Raw genomic sequence first — 16,237 nt, forward strand, 5'->3', positions numbered from 1 at the left:
GCAAACATTGTCCGCTCGTCGTTCTCAAATTCCATCGTTGAGATATAGACATGGTAAAAGATGAAAACCTGCATAGAGTGGACATCAAGTCACGCCATCATTTAAAAAATTGTAACTGGGGAGCAATCAGAGAGAGAATAACTTTCCATTGTAAAATGTTTAGCTCCCGGGTTCGATCCCCGGCGGGGTCAGTGATTTTCTCTGCCTCGTGATGACTGGATGTTGTGTGATGACCTTAGGTTAGTTAGGTTTAAGTAGTTCTAAGTTCTAGGGGACTGATGATCATAGATGTTAAGTCCCATAGTGCTCAGAGCCATTTGAACCATTTAAAACGTGTAGCAGCTCTGAAAGTATATTTTCCTTGGTCTTTTGTTGCAGATCTGAACTGGAGTGCATCAAAATAACGAGAGACCGATATGCAATGTGGCATCTGGTACACAGAAACCAAATGTATCAAAGGGCACTGGAGAACTATCGACGCCAGTATGCGAGGGCAGCAGGGTGTATCGACAGATTGACGAACACATGTAATTACGAATACATCTTGAGGCATATGCGAAAGGAACACCTTCGTCTGTCTCTTCTATTAAGAACCTTAAGACGAATAAGGCTCCCGGTCTTGATGGAGTTCATTCACAGGTGATACAGCAGGCAGGTCATATCGCAAATCACCCCATGCCTGACGGAACTTCTTAAACATGCCTTCCGTTTGAGACCGGGGTCTGCAGCTTAGAAAGTCGATTCGTCTTACGGAGACCTTCCTGTCAAGACACGTGTCAGTGTCAGTGTCAGTGTCAGTGTCGCCCTAACCGCCGTCTGCTTCACGTCTGCTGTGCAGCGAGCTACCTTAATTTAAGTATTAACTGTATTTTTCTTACTTGTCACTTCTTCTTCTGCGTGTTTTTGCCTTTAGGAAGCTTTAATAGTCGAGTGCTATTAAGTGTTCCATAGATCTCGTGCTTGTTTTGAATACAGTCAGAGAGTCCCTTTAGTCAGCCATAGTGCTAGTAGTGCTAGTGTTTGTTTTGAATACAGTCCAGAGACAGGTAGTGCTATTTTCCTTGTTTTCTACAAGGAGTGGTTAGCAATCACACTTTAGTCAATAATCAACCGCCTTTAGTGAATTAGCAGTCTATTTAAAAGTTTATTAACACTCTATAGTAAATTGACTTCTTAGGATGGATAGGATGTGTGGCTGCTGTGTACGGACGCAGGAGGAGCTGGCCACTCTTCGCGAACAGCTGAGCGTGTTGATGGCCGCGGTCAGCCGTCTTCAGGCTGCTGCCTCGGAGTGTAGCGGCAGTGGGGAGTCTGGTGCGTCGCAAGGTACACCCCAGGTGTTACATGCTTCACCCACTGTCCCTGCTGTCGAGACATCTTCGCGGGTACCGGGCGCGGTTGGGCCACCCTCTCCCCAAGGGGAGTGGCGGGTTCAGCGGCGTTCGCGGCGCACGAGGCGGAGGGTCAATGTGGAGGCTGATCGTGTGGCATCGCCCGCTCTGCCTGTGAGTGGACATGTGGCTGCTCCTTCAGCAAGGTCCGAGCAGGCACATGGGGGGAGGGGTTTATTAGTTATTGGGAGCTCCATCGTTAGGCGGGTGATGGAGCCCCTTAGGGAAATAGCGGAAAGGTCGGGGAAGAAGGCCAGTGTTCACTCTGTCTGCTTGCCGGGGGGTCTCATCCGAGATGTGGAGGAGGCCCTACCGGCGGCGATAGAGAGCACTGGGTGCACCCGACTGCAAATTGTTGCTCATGTCGGCACCAATGACTCCTGCCGTCTGGGTTCAGAGGTCATCCTCAGTTCGTACAGGCGGCTGGCGGAGTTGGTGAAGGCGGAAAGCCTCGCTCGCGGGGTGGAATCAGAGCTAACTATTTGTAGTATCGTTCCCAGAACCGATCGCGGTCCTCTGGTTTGGAGCCGAGTGGAAGGCTTAAACCAGATGCTCAGACGATTCTGCGGAGAGCTGGGGTGCAAATTTCTCGACCTCCGCTATCGGGTGGAGAAATGTAGGGTCCCCCTGAATAGGTCAGGCGTGCACTACACGCCGGAAGCGGCTACGAGGGTAGCGGAGTACGTGTGGAGTGCACATGGGGTTTTTTTTAGGTTAGAGAATTCCCTCCCTAGGCCCGACAAGACGCCTCCTGAGACGCGGCAAGGCAGTAGGCAAAATGCAACAAGGAATAACAATATTAATGTGCTTATAGTAAACTGCAGGAGCGTCTATAGAAAGGTCCCAGAACTGCTCTCATTAATAAACGGTCACAACGCCCATATAGTACTAGGAACAGAAAGTTGGCTGAAACCAGACGTAAACAGTAATGAAATCCTAAACTCGGATTGGAATGTATACCGCAGAGATAGGCTGGACAGTGAAGGGGGAGGCGTGTTTATAGCGATAAGAAGTGCAATAGTATCGAAGGAAATTGACGGAGATTCGAATTGTGAAATGATTTGGGTGAAGGTCACTGTTAAAGCAGGCTCAGACATGGTAATTGGATGTCTCTATAGGCCCCCGGGCTCAGCAGCTGTTGTGGCTCAGCACCTGAAGAATAATTTGGAAAATATTTCGAGTAGATTTCCCCACCATGTTATAGTTCTTGGTGGAGATTTTAATTTGCCGGATATAGACTGGGAGACTCAGACGTTCATAACGGGTGGCAGGGACAAAGAATCTAGTGAAATATTTTTAAGTGCTTTATCTGAAAACTACCTTGAGCAGTTAAACAGAAAACCGACTCGTGGCGATAACGTATTAGACCTTCTGGTGACAAACAGACCCGAACTATTTGAATCAGTTAATGCAGAACAGGGAATCAGCGATCATAAAGCGGTTACTGCATCGATGATTTCAGCCGTAAATAGAAATATTGAAAAAGGTAGGAAGATTTTTCTGTTTAGCAAAAGTGACAAAAAGCAGATTTCAGAGTACTTGGTGGCTCATCACAAAAGTTTTGTCTCAAGTACAGACAGTGTTGACGATCAGTGTACCAAGTTCAAAACCATGGTACAATATGCGTTAGATGAGTATGTGCCAAGCAGGATCGTAAGAGATGGGAAAGAGCCACCGTGGTACAACAACCGAGTTAGAAAACTGCTGCGGAAGCAAAGGGAACTTCACAGCAAACATAAACATAGCCAAAGCCTTGCAGACAAACAAAAATTACGCGAAGCGAAATGCAGTGTGAGGAGGGCTATGCGAGAGGCTTTCAATGAATTCGAAAGTAAAGTTCTATGTACTGACTTGGCAGAAAATCCTAAGAAATTTTGGTCCTATGTCAAAGCGGTAGGTGGATCAAAACAAAATGTCCAGACACTCTGTGACCAAAATGGTACTGAAACAGAGGATGACAGACTAAAGGCCGAATTACTAAATGTCTTCTTCCAAAGCTGTTTCACAGAGGCAGACTGCACTGTAGTTCCTTCTCTAGATTGTCGCACAGTTGACAAAATGGTAGATATCGAAATAGGCGACAGAGGGATAGAGAAACAATTAAAATCGCTCAAAAGAGGAAAGGCCGCTGGTCCTGATGGAATACCAGTTCGATTTTACACAGAGTACGCGAAGGAACTTGCCCCCCTTCTTGCAGCGGTGTACCGTAGGTCTCTAGAAGAGCGAAGCGTTCCAAAGGATTGGAAAAGGGCACAGGTCATCCCCGTTTTCAAGAAGGGACGTCAAACAGATGTGCAGAACTATAGACCTATATCTCTAACGTCGATCAGTTGTAGAATTTTGGAACACGTATTATGTTCGAGTATAATGTCTTTTCTGGAGACTAGAAATCTACTCTGTAGGAATCAGCATGGGTTTCGAAAAAGACGGTCGTGTGAAACCCAGCTCTCGCTATTCGTCCACGAGACTCAGAGGGCCTTAGACACGGGTTCACAGGTAGATGCCGTGTTTCTTGACTTCCGTAAGGCGTTTGACACAGTTCCCCACAGTCGTTTAATGAACAAAGTAAGAGCATACGGACTATCAGATCAATTGTGTGATTGGATTGAGGAGTTCCTAGATAACAGAACGCAGCATGTCATTCTCAATGGAGAGAAGTCTTCCGAAGTAAGAGTGATTTCAGGTGTGCCGCAGGGGAGTGTCATAGGACCGTTGCTATTCACAATATACATAAATGACCTGGTGGATGACATCGGAAGTTCACTGAGGGTTTTTGCAGATGATGCTGTGGTGTATCGAGAGGTTGCAACAATGGAAAATTGTACTGAAATGCAGGAGGATCTGCAGCGAATTGACGCATGGTGCACGGAATGGCAATTGAATCTCAATGTAGACAAGTGTAATGTGATGCGAATACATAGAAAGATAGGTCCCTTATCATTTAGCTACAAAATAGCAGGTCAGCAACTGGAAGTAGTTAATTCCATAAATTATCTGGGAGTACTCATTAGGAGTGATTTAAAATGGAATGATCATATAAAGATGATCGTCGGTAAAGCAGATGCCAGACTGAGATTCATTGGAAGAATCTTAAGGAAATGCAATCCGACAACAAAGGAAGTAGGTTACAGTACGCTTGTTCGCCCAATGCTTGAATACTGCTCAGCAGTGTGGGATCCGCACCAGGTAGGGTTGATAGAAGAGATAGAGAAGATCCAACGGAGAGCAGCGCGCTTGGTTACAGGATCATTTAGTAATTGCGAAAGCGTTACGGAGATGATAGATAAACTCCAGTGGAAGACTCTGCAGGAGAGACGCTCAGTAGCTCGGTACGGGCTTTTGTTAAAGTTTCGAGAACATACCTTCACCGATGAGTCAAGCAGTATATTGCTCCCTCCTACGTATATCTCGCGAAGAGACCATGAGGATAAAATCAGAGAGATTAGAGCCCACACAGAAGCATACCGACAATCCTTCCTTCCACGTACAATACGAGACTGGAATAGAAGAGAGAACCGATAGAGGTACTCAGGGTACCCTCCGCCACACACCGTCAGGTGGCTTGCGGAGTATGGATGTAGATGTAGATGTAGATGTAGATGTCTGCAGCTTCGAAAGTGGCGAAAGCAGTTGTTTTTAAAAATCTGTGGACAAATTTCCATCAGAACTCAGATATTATCGACAGATTTGCCTTCTTAATTCACTAGGTAAGGACAACGAGCCATTCCTTTGCGATCACCTTCAGGTGCATAGGACTTAGGTCACATTAGCTAGGATTTACATCCGGAAAATCGGCGGATGATGCATTTAAGCAGACTGTTCAATTAGTAAAGCGAACAAAAAAGGAAAACTTAATAGCGTTACTAATAGAGGTATGAGGGGCATTCAACAACTTATGGCGGTTCGCAGTGTTTGCACATCTGCGAGACTTTCAGCTCCCGGCGTCTCCTTGACTATAGCAGCAATAGAGTCGCCGACTGGTCAGCGGGGAATGGAAAGGTAATAAAAAATAGCACTGAGGGGTGTCCACAGGGGACTGTTTGCATACTTGTCTTCTGAAATATTGCCAGTGAGCAACTGATAACATCACTGGGGAGAGGGGGGGGGGGGGGGGGGCGCGATCTCATAGATAGAGCACTTACCTATGGTGGCCACTTCTTTCTTGTGATAGCTGCCAACTCGAGAGAGCAGCTTGAAGCGAATACATCAGCAGTACAACAATCCATGAGCAATTGGTGAACTAGAAATAGACTCACCGCCGCGGAAAATAAAACCCTCTATATTATACTGAAATCGAATGTACAGGGTTTTTCAAAAAGGTACGGCGAAACTTTCAGGAAACATTCTTCACATACAAAAAACGGAAAGATGAATGTGGACATGTGTCCGGAAACGCTTAATTTCCATGTTAGAGCTCATTTTAGTTTCGTCAGTATGTTTTTCCTCCTACGCTCAATGGAGCACGTTATCATGATTTCATACGGGATACTCTACCTGTGCTGCTAGAACATGCGCCTTTACAAGTCGGACTCAACATGTGGTTCATGATCGAAGGAGCTCCTGCGCATTTCAGTCGAAGTGTTCGTACTCTTCTCAACAACAGATTCGGTGACCGGTGGATTGGTAGTGGCGGACCAATTCCATGGCCTCCACGCTCTCCTGACCTTAACCCTCTTGACTTTCATTTATGGGGGCATTTGAAAGCTCTTGTCTACGCATCCCCGGTACCAAATGTAGAGACTCTTCGTACTCCTATTGTGGACGGGTGTGATACAATACGCCACTCTCCAGGGCTGCATCAGCGCATCAGGGATTCGATGCGACGGAGGGTGGATGCATGTATCCTCGCTAACGCAGGACATTTTGAACATTTCCTGTAACAAAGTGTTTGAAGTCACCCTGGTACGTTCTGTTGCTGTGTGTTTCCATTCCATGATTAATGTGATCTGAAGAGAAGTAATAAAATGAGCTCTAACATGGAAAGTAAGCGTTTCCGGACACATGTCCACATAACATATTTTCTTTCTTTGTGTGTGAGGAATGTTTCCTGAAAGTTTGGCCATACCTTTTTGTAACAACCTGTTTAGAGAAAACTTATAGTTAACTAGAAGGAAATAGCATAAAAAGAAACATGTTTACGAGATACTTGAATATATACCTGAATAATAAATCACTCTGTTTAGGTAAGGAGCAGCTCCTTTCCAGGCCATAAAGGCCCCTAGGGATGTCTACCGGTCACCGTGCCATCCTCTGCCTTGCAGCGTCGTGCCGATGCTGTAAGAAGGGGCATGCGATCAATTGAACTCTCTCCCGACCGTTTTGCCGACTTTCCGCTGCTGTTCGTTCAAGTAGATCCTCAGATGGCATCACGAGACTGAGGGCACCCTGCACCACTCCTGTCACTAAGGAAAAATACTTGACAATTAATGGGTTCGAACCCTTGTCTTCCGCATGACAGCCATCCAGTCGCCTGCACTGACCTCTCAGCTGCGGAGGCGGACACTATTAATATAAAGATTGTAGTGATTGATGAAGTTGAAATATTTCATTTGTGGTAGGTCTTCCAGACATTACACTCTAATCTAAATTTCAAACATATACAAAAGGGCGTCGTGATGAACACAGTGATATACAGATTACTCACTGTTATTATAAGAACATGACACTGTGCCTTCCTCGAGTGCACAACAGGTGTTGCTGCTGTCGTGTGGGCAGGCGTGACTCACCCTATTTTCTGGGGGATGTTGTACCCGCATCATCGACAGCGTGTTCATGCACTAAGGCCTCACGATCATCAAGACAGACGGCGGTTCTGTCAATAGCTGGTGGATAAGTGTGCCGCAGATCGACTGTTCACATCTGAGATTTTATTTACGGGTGAGGCAGGATTCACAGGAGGTGGTGTCTGAGGTGTAACCGGCGTGTTCAAAAATTAATGGTCTAAGCGATGGGAATACTGTCATTGGAAGTTACTAGTGGAGACAGGAAAACAAAAAATTCATCAATAAACAGAGTGGAATAGCTTTTGTTGAAGTTTCGAGAACACACCTTCACCGAGGAGTCAAGCAGTATATTGCTCCCTCCTACGTATATCTCGCAAAGAGACCATGAGAATAAAATCAGAGAGATTAGAGCCCACACACAAGCATGCCGACAATCCTTTTTTCCACCAACAATACGAGACTGGAATAGAAGGGAGAGCCAATAGAGGTACTGAAGGTACTCGCCGCCACACACCGTCAGGTGGCTTGCGGAATATGGATGTAGATGTAGATGTAGTTCTAAATTCTAGGGGACTGATGACCTCAGAAGTTAAGTCCCATAGTGCTCAGAGCCAATGGTGGTTTGTGGGAAGTGTGGACAGGTAAGTGTATGGCAGAGTTTCACTGTATTCCCAGAGAATCGAAAAACCAAGGGCGAGGACTTCATGGGAGGTGTGCAAGTGACGTCAGACAATGTGAAGGAGAAACTTGACTACATATCGCTGAAACAATGGAAAATCGTAGAGGATACGTTTATCCGGTAGTGGATGTCAAGTGACGCAAATAACGATGATGATGATTCGTCGAAACATTATGTTATGATTTTTTTACTTATGAATTTGTCCATCTATGGATCGCATACAACTTAACACTTTTGGTGTTTCTTTTTCTTCCTTTCTTCCCAGTACCTCTTCATTTTCTCTGCAACCGCTCGTCTCTGATCATCTGTGCTCTCTCTTTGGTCGAAGTTTTGCCTTATCTTCTTCATACATTGCGTCGTCTATCAGTAGCCTAAAGCGAATCCTGTTACGTATTATTTCTTCCGAAACACTTATTTTGATTGCAACTTTCTTCACTGCTTGTATCCACCCTACAATTTTCCTCAGTTTATTAATGTAATTACAAATTTTCTTTGTAATTAATTCTTTTTAAATGTCCACACAATTTCACCCACCTCTTCTTATTGTATCTGTGACTTTTCCTGTATTTTTAAATAACTTGTCATTTTGCTTTTATTCCATATATTTTCATCGTTTTTCTCAGGAACTAGAATTTTCCTGAGTATTTTCTCTCTCTTTTTTTCTAGTTCTCTTAGTTCGCCTTTCTTATTCAATGTTAGGCACTCTGATCCTTACGTTACGTGTGCCCTAATAACTGAATTATAACATCTGACCTTTGCTTGGATGGATAGCGATTTCTTAGTGTTGTACTGTTGTGTTAACTTGTATCAAATTCAAACTCTTTCCCTAATTGTTGTGTTATCCAGTCCGTTCGCTTGGATCCATTCCACAAGGTATCTAACTTGATCAACTCTTAATTTTTCCATTGTTTTCCTTCATAAATTTTTCTCTATTGTGTATGTGTTCTATATATTCGGTTTTTTCGTAAGATATTTGAAGCCCAGTCTCTTCAGCAATCTCGTGTAATAGGTCATGCATAACAGTTGCGTCTGTTCGGTTTCAATTATTATTATATTACGTTTCGTAACTAATGCGTCTATAATAATGAGACACATGTAAGGCCGCCATCATGTAATATATCGTGGAAAAATATACCGAACTAAGTTGGTTGAACAGAGAAACGAGAGCACGGTATTGTACATATTTTTTTTTTCTCTCATTCGTAAACTCAGAAGTGACACGGCTCACAAAATTCCTACATAGCTGCGTAGTCAATGATGTTGTGTTAGAAGTAATTTTGGTACGGATATTTCACAGTTCATACATCTCAAACTATGCGGCACATAAGAGTAACATCAACTGTAAAATACGCTTATGAACATAATAAAGACAGACACTGCCAATCTTACTGTTTAGAGCCCTCAAACGTTTACACAAATCATACACAGTTTCCGTTACTGTATGTCTCTAACAGTGATTTTTTTTCTGTCGTACATTGAGAGTTTAGTGTGACTTACCTTACGGTTCAAGAATCCTTGTCAGCAGTGTCGAGATGACCAACGCTGGCGGCCTGTAACAGAAGAAAAGGGAAGCCAAATAAGTTCATCTGCTGTGCAATACTAATGAAAAGATTGCCTATTGTGCAGGATCTGAAAAATACTTAATCCCTGTCGTCCAACCAACTTAAAATCTCGTCTGTCAATAAAATGCGAAATAAGTAAGTTTTATGGAAAACAATCTTTTCATTAAAGTCGGTCAGTTGCGTAACACAGAAAAATTCAGTGTACACATGTCATTTACACTTACAAGTAGTTGTTAGTTTTCAGTCGAAGAGAATAGTTTTTCTTAAAATTAACATTGTTCAATTGCTTTCCGGATTGCACTACAGGTAGTAAGAGATACCCGCAATCATACTTATGATATTTTTTAGCCTGTCAGCATAAAACGACCACTTCATCTCCCTCTTAGACGCAAAATAATGTGATCAAACTGTATCTCAGTATATGTTTTATGCAGCTAATCGTCTTTAATTAGCTGCCGAAACATACCTGGGGAGGTGATACTGTACTGCAGCAAATCATTAAGCTGTGTTGGATGCTGTAGTATATCTCTTAGGTCAAACGTTTTCGTTCCAGACTACATATCAAGTTCAAACAACACTTGATAGTAGAGGTAGGGACACGTGTATGTATGACACAAGTACAGAATATTTCGTAATATATAACTGCAGCACTTGTGACCTCACATTTCGTTCCGCACAATCTACAATCTACCGTGATTACGTGCGTCTTATTTGTCGGAAAGCCGTCGATTCCGAAGAAGATTTATTGAAACAATACGAAAAGGTACACACCTAATCAATGATATGATAATCGAATACACCATATTAATAAAGATTGTGAGTAAGAATCTAATTATGCGGTGCAATAATTCGGTAGCCAGTCCTAAAACGGACTATTTATTTCTGAAACCAATTGGTTGTAATCAGCCTTAAGTTTACGTAACAATTAGTTTCACACATATCGTTGTGGCCAGTCATTACTTTCAAAACAGTAAATTAGCGTATTCGGGGGGATCAAAAAATTTCTGACTTAAAAGGTTATAGTCAAAATTTTGGAAGTGTGAAAAGTAATGAAAAACAAAGGTGAAAACTGAGTGGATCTCAGTTGTGCGTAGTCCCATAATAACGACCAACCGTGAGGCCTGAATGAGATTTTTCACTCTGCAGCGGAGTGTGCGCTGATATGAAACTTCCTGGCAGATTAAAACTGTGTGCTGGAGCACTTGCCCGCTAAAGGCAAAGGTCCCGATTTCGAGTCTCGGTACGGCACACAGTTTTAATCTGCCAGGATGTTTCAAGCGTGACCTCTTTGTAGCAGTCCCTGCTACTAATTTTGATACACAAACATTCCCAGATACTTAAAAGTCCGTGTCTATATTATTTATTTACTAGCTAGCAGAACAACAGCGAAATACCATGGCAGCGCTCTAGTAAGACAATCAAGACATCAATGTAGAAAGCAAGTAAACCACAGAAAATTAATATGGTTACCCGTACATAAGAAGAAAAAATTACTATGATTTGTCAGATACAGCGGTTTCAAAAGCTCGTTTAGGTGCTAACTTTTAAATTCAATAATTATCATCGCTGTTCAAACTTCAGTTAATAATTTCATTTGATTAAACCAGTATGAACTGTCAAAGGGCAGAAATAATGTACACTACTAACCAATAAAATTGCTACACCAAGAAGAAATGCAGATGATAAACGGGTATTCATTGGACAAATATATTATACTAGAACTGACATGTGATTGCATTTTCACGCAATTTGGGTGAATAGATCCTCAGAAATCAGTACCCAGAACAACCACCTCTGGCCGTAATAACGGGCTTGATACGCCTGGGCATTGAGTCAAACAGAGCTAAGATGGCATGTACAGGCACAGCTGCTCACGCAGCTTCAACACGATACCACAGTTCATCAAGAGTAGTGACTGGCGTATTGTGGCCAGCAAGTTGCTGGGCCACAATTGGCCAGACGCTTTCAGTTGGTGAGAGATCTGGAGAATGTGCTGGCCAGGGCAGCATTCGAACATTTTCTGTACCCCGAAAGGCCCGTACAGGACCTGCAACACGCAGTCGTGCATTATGCTACTGAAATGTAGGGCTTCGCAGGGATCGAATGAAGAGTAGAGCCACGGGTCGTAACACACCTAAAATGTAACGTCCACTGTTCAAAGTGCCGTCAATGCGAACTAGAGGTGATAGAGACGTGTAACGAATGGTACCCAATACCATCAAGCCGGGTGATACGCCAGTATGGCGTTGACGAATACACACTTCCAATGCGCGATGTCGCCAAACACGGATGCGACCATCATAATGCTGTAAACAGAACCTGGATTCATTCGAAAAAATTACGTTTTGCCATTCGCGCACCCAGGTTCGTCGTTGAGCACACCATCGCAGGCGCTCCTGTCTGTGATGCACCGTGAAGGGTAACCGCAGCCATGGTAACCGAGCTGATAGCCCATGCTACTGCAAACGTCGTCGAACTGTTCGTGCATATGGTTGTTGTCTTGCAAACGTCACCATCTGTTGACTCAGGAATCGAGACGTGGCTGCACGATCCGTTACAGCCATGCGAATAAAATACCTGTCATCTCGACTGTTAGTGATACGATGCCGTTGGAGTCCAGCACGGCGTTCCGTATTACACCCCTGAACCCAACGATTCCATATTCTGCTAACAGTCACTGGAACTCGACCATCGCGAGCAGCTATGTCACGATACGATAATCCGAAATCGCAATAGGCTACAATCCGACCTTTATCAAAGTTGGCAATGCCGGTCAACTCCTGTTTGTGTATGAGAAATCTGTTGGAAACTTTCCTCATGTCAGCAAGTTGTAGATGTCGCCACCAGCGCCAAACATGTGTGAATGGTGTGAAAATCTAATCATTTGCATATCACAGCATCTCCTTCCTGTCTGTTAAATTTTGCTTCTGTAGCCCGTCATCTTCGTGGTGTAGCAATTTTAATGACCAGTAGTGTAGTTTTACACAGACCTGTAACATTAACGTGACCACCGCCTATATTGGACGCCATAGAGCAGTAACCACTCACAGATAGCAGATGGCATCACTAGCAATGCAGAATATTATAAAGCGTTACGGAGGAACAGTCAGCCGTTGTCGCAGTGCGGAAAAGGATAGATTTATCTGGCGTCCTAAATTTTAGGTCAAGGGAGGACGCAATTCAAAGACTACTAAGTTTTGTGAACTGTTCGCATGCTTCCGTGGTTAATGTATACCCTGCGTGGCAAAATGGCACTACACAGAACAGGTGGTGAGGCAACTGTTGTGCACCACAGGACTGAACAACATCAGACATGGGTGCGGGTGAATGGAAGTGCAACTTCTGAGCAACTAACTGCCCAAATGAAACAGGGGGCCACATACTGTTTCTCCTCAACGACTATTAAGCGGACGTTGTTGCATAAGAGCCCCCGCAGCAGGTGCGTGGTCCATGCACCTGTGCTGACTCCTGTTCATCGGCGACAAAGCCTGGAATTTGATCGCCAGTGCCGCAACTGGACGTCGTCCGTCAGGCGAAAGGTTGCCTTTTCAAATGAACCACGTTTTATGCACCATCGGACGTGAAATGTCTGAAAGCAGACATCCTCCAGAAATCGTCGGAAGGTCCAGACCAGAGCAGGGAGTTTAATGGTCAGAGGAAATTTTAGTCCCATGCCCTGGGTGATGTCATTATTCTGGAACGCACAATGTATCAACGCAAGTATGAATCTGTCCTTTGGGACCATATCTACCCCTACATCAGGGCAATGCAAAGTGTCACACATCTCGCAGTTCACGTGAGTGGTTCGAAGGACCATTGGACGTTGGCGCCTCAGGTAAATATAATATGAGGTCGCGGGCTCTGTGGTGTCACCGCCAGACACCACACTTGCTAGGTGGTAGCCTTTAAATCGGCCGCCGCCCGTTAGTATATGTCGGACCCCCGTGTCGCTGCTATCAGTGATTGCAGACCGAGCGCCGCCACACGGCAGGTCTAGTCTAGAGAGACTACCTAGCACTCGCCCCAGTTGTACAGCCGACTTTGCTAGCGATGGTTCACTGACTTTTACACTCTCATTTGCAGAGACGACAGTTTAGCATAGCCTTCGGATACGTCATTTGCTACGACCTAGCAAGGCGCCAAATTCAGTTACTAGAAGCCATATCTCAAGAATGTATTCTGAACAGATAATATTGCGAATCACGTACCGTCAAGAGTGACGTTCATCATTAATGGATTAAAGTTAAGTATAAACTAATTATGTTCGCTTTCTGAATTCTAATTCCTCGTCATGTTCCAGACCTCACGTCAGTATAGTCCTTACCCCCTCACGCTAGCCCGCGTGAGCTAAAACGCATGCATTTCGGCCTCCTCTAGTAACACGGTGTTGGCTCTCCTGCCAACACAACAGTCTCGACTCCAGTTACCACCAGCAATGGAGGGTGAAGCTTTGAGAACGCCAGCCACTAGTGCTGGCGAAATATCAGGAAAATCATCAAACAAATGTCGACTGAGGAACGCGAGACAGAAACCAACAGGCTGTTTGTCACAATGTGGTCATGATAGTCTTAACAATTTTGTCACAAAATAGCCTACATAGAGGCAGCATGTGCACACTATGAGTGGTTATTTCATTTAATTGAGAGTGATGTTAAAGTTTAACTTTGCCTAGGAAAACGTTTGTACCCAGTCTAACGCTGACACTGGGATTGTGAACATGTCTAGACGCCAGTGCTACATTTCAATAAATAAAAGAAACTAAAGTTTTATTCTGACTAGCCCGACATTTTAACCGCGGAAACATGGAAACATTGCATTCTTTTGTAAATATTAGGGGGCTCAAAGATCTATAATCAGTTTACCCAACTGTTAATGTGATTAATAAGTTCAGACTTGCTCTCATTTAAGGTTGACTGTGAAAAAGCACTTTCGTTATTTTGGTTTCAGTTAATAAATTAGGTGGTACGTATTTCATCAAGACTGTATTGTAGCTCTGTAGTAGTATTCTCGAAAGCCATTTCCTAAGTCACTGTTTTTAAATAGCATTTTAGGAGCCGTGGTCTATGGAGAAGAAAGTCAATTGAGTCATCGACACAGCTTCGAAGTAGTAAAGTGTCACTGCAAGACTTACTTCTCATTGTTTTCCTGAGTTCTGCGTGTATCTTTCCTCCAGATATGCATGTGTCTTTAGCCTCCAGTTGTCCGCTAACCATTTCTGCTTTGCCAGTTTTCATATACCGTTTTTAGACGTCTGTATTCTCGCCCAACACGGAGCTACACATATCAGACGCTGGTGACCTGCCTCATTAGATGAGCCACCTACGCAAGGTCTTCAGGAACAACAGCTCTAACGCTTATTAAACAAACGAAGTGACTTCCAGCAAGACTAACAACAAGACCACCGACTAGGAACAGGATAAGGAACTTGCCGTCTTGTCGTTCTGTGGCTCCGTCTCGGGCAAGATAAGCAGCCTGCTGCAGCGACAGATGATCAAATCGACCTTAAGTCCTCCGGCAGAGATCAGTCAGTTAAAAACCTAGCAGGTATCAGAACACCTAGGTTCCATAACATACCTTGCGAGTGTGGTCATTCTTACATTGGACAAACAGTACGCACTATCGAACAATGCAGCAAGGAGCATGCATTACCCCGAGAAATCTGCTTTAGCTGAGTATTCTTTAGATAACGGAGACTGGGTATAATTTGAGGAAACATCCATCATGGCTCGCAGTAACGGCTTGTGCTATTGTGTAACTAAAGAAGTCATTGAAATAAAAATCACCGATAACACCATAAATAGAGACGGTGGACTGCAGCACAGCGATCACGCCGTTGAAGCGGGCGCATCGAACGTCGATTCAACATATTCCTATATATGGCGATGCCGTAGGCACCAATAACGCCACAGCCAGCGTCTAGTGTATAGAAGAGGCGTACCAGCAACCCACTCGTAATCATACAACTTGGCAATGGCCAAGGAGTGCTCGGTCGAAAGCTCGTGTAATTTTAAAAACTTGACGCGAGTTGAAACCAAGGAACGTTTTATTGAATGTTAACACCGCCGGACTGCATTATTATGTCTGTACTCTCTTTCACCTGCTTCATTTGACGGACGTATATATTTTCTCATTTCGTCTATTACATTTAAAATTATCATACTTCAGACTGATAAGCCGTTTGCAGAGCCAAACGTTTGAAGGTGTCCGATCCTACACTTTTTGGATGCTGCAGGCTCGAAGTAGCATCTTGGAAGCAAAAATGTTAATTATTTCCAAATTATAATATGTTGGATCCAGTTGCAAGTGTTCCACGTAGTGGACTTGAAGATTCGTTATAAGTAACCAATGGACTAACATTTTCAACATTTCGCGGCACTTTCAGCAACTGTATAAACTTTAATTTTAAAAAACAACAGCCTCCGTTGCAAAGTTTACCTAGATTTACCTAGGTTTCAGTCGGGATACCCCAACCTTCTTCAGAATAACAGTAGCTACCGTTTGTCAATAGTGGAAATCGTCAAGCTAAAAGTGCAAATCCATAAATTATCGTCAGACTGTAAAAACTTATCTGAAACTGCCTCAGCCCCACTTCGCGACCGCGATACGGCAGCCACGAGTCCTGTACTGGAACTGAGGCCGCTGTAGTTCGCAGGGCCTCCTGCAATTACATGAGATGACCAGTCGATGCGCCACAGCTACTTTCACTTCAGTCCTGACTTTCTCCCAGCTATACCACTTCTATCCTCTCTTACGGCCCGCCGCAGTCAAACACCGTCCACATTTCAAAGGCTTTCGTTCAACTCCTAGGACAGTCTGAATGTCTCAGTGCAATAGAAAAGTCTTGGACTTAACAAGTGTGTCTACTTTACAAATTTTAAAAAC

The 16,237-nt window shown here is 44.0% G+C and overlaps 1 protein-coding gene across 3 annotated transcripts in view; it reads right to left on the bottom strand.

The window, feature by feature from the left end:
* LOC126335497 (acetylcholinesterase-like) overlaps positions 1-16,237 on the bottom strand; it is a 2,358,475-nt gene that overhangs the window by 1,802,064 nt on the left and 540,174 nt on the right. For all 3 annotated transcript variants that reach the window (XM_049998832.1, XM_049998833.1, XM_049998831.1), the window contains exon 2: positions 9,291-9,343. The gene's annotated coding sequence lies outside the window, so the exon portion shown is untranslated. The remainder of the gene's footprint in view (positions 1-9,290; positions 9,344-16,237) is intronic.

This window comes from Schistocerca gregaria, chromosome 2, assembly GCF_023897955.1.
Source record: "Schistocerca gregaria isolate iqSchGreg1 chromosome 2, iqSchGreg1.2, whole genome shotgun sequence".
NCBI classification, from domain to species: domain Eukaryota; kingdom Metazoa; phylum Arthropoda; class Insecta; order Orthoptera; family Acrididae; genus Schistocerca; species Schistocerca gregaria.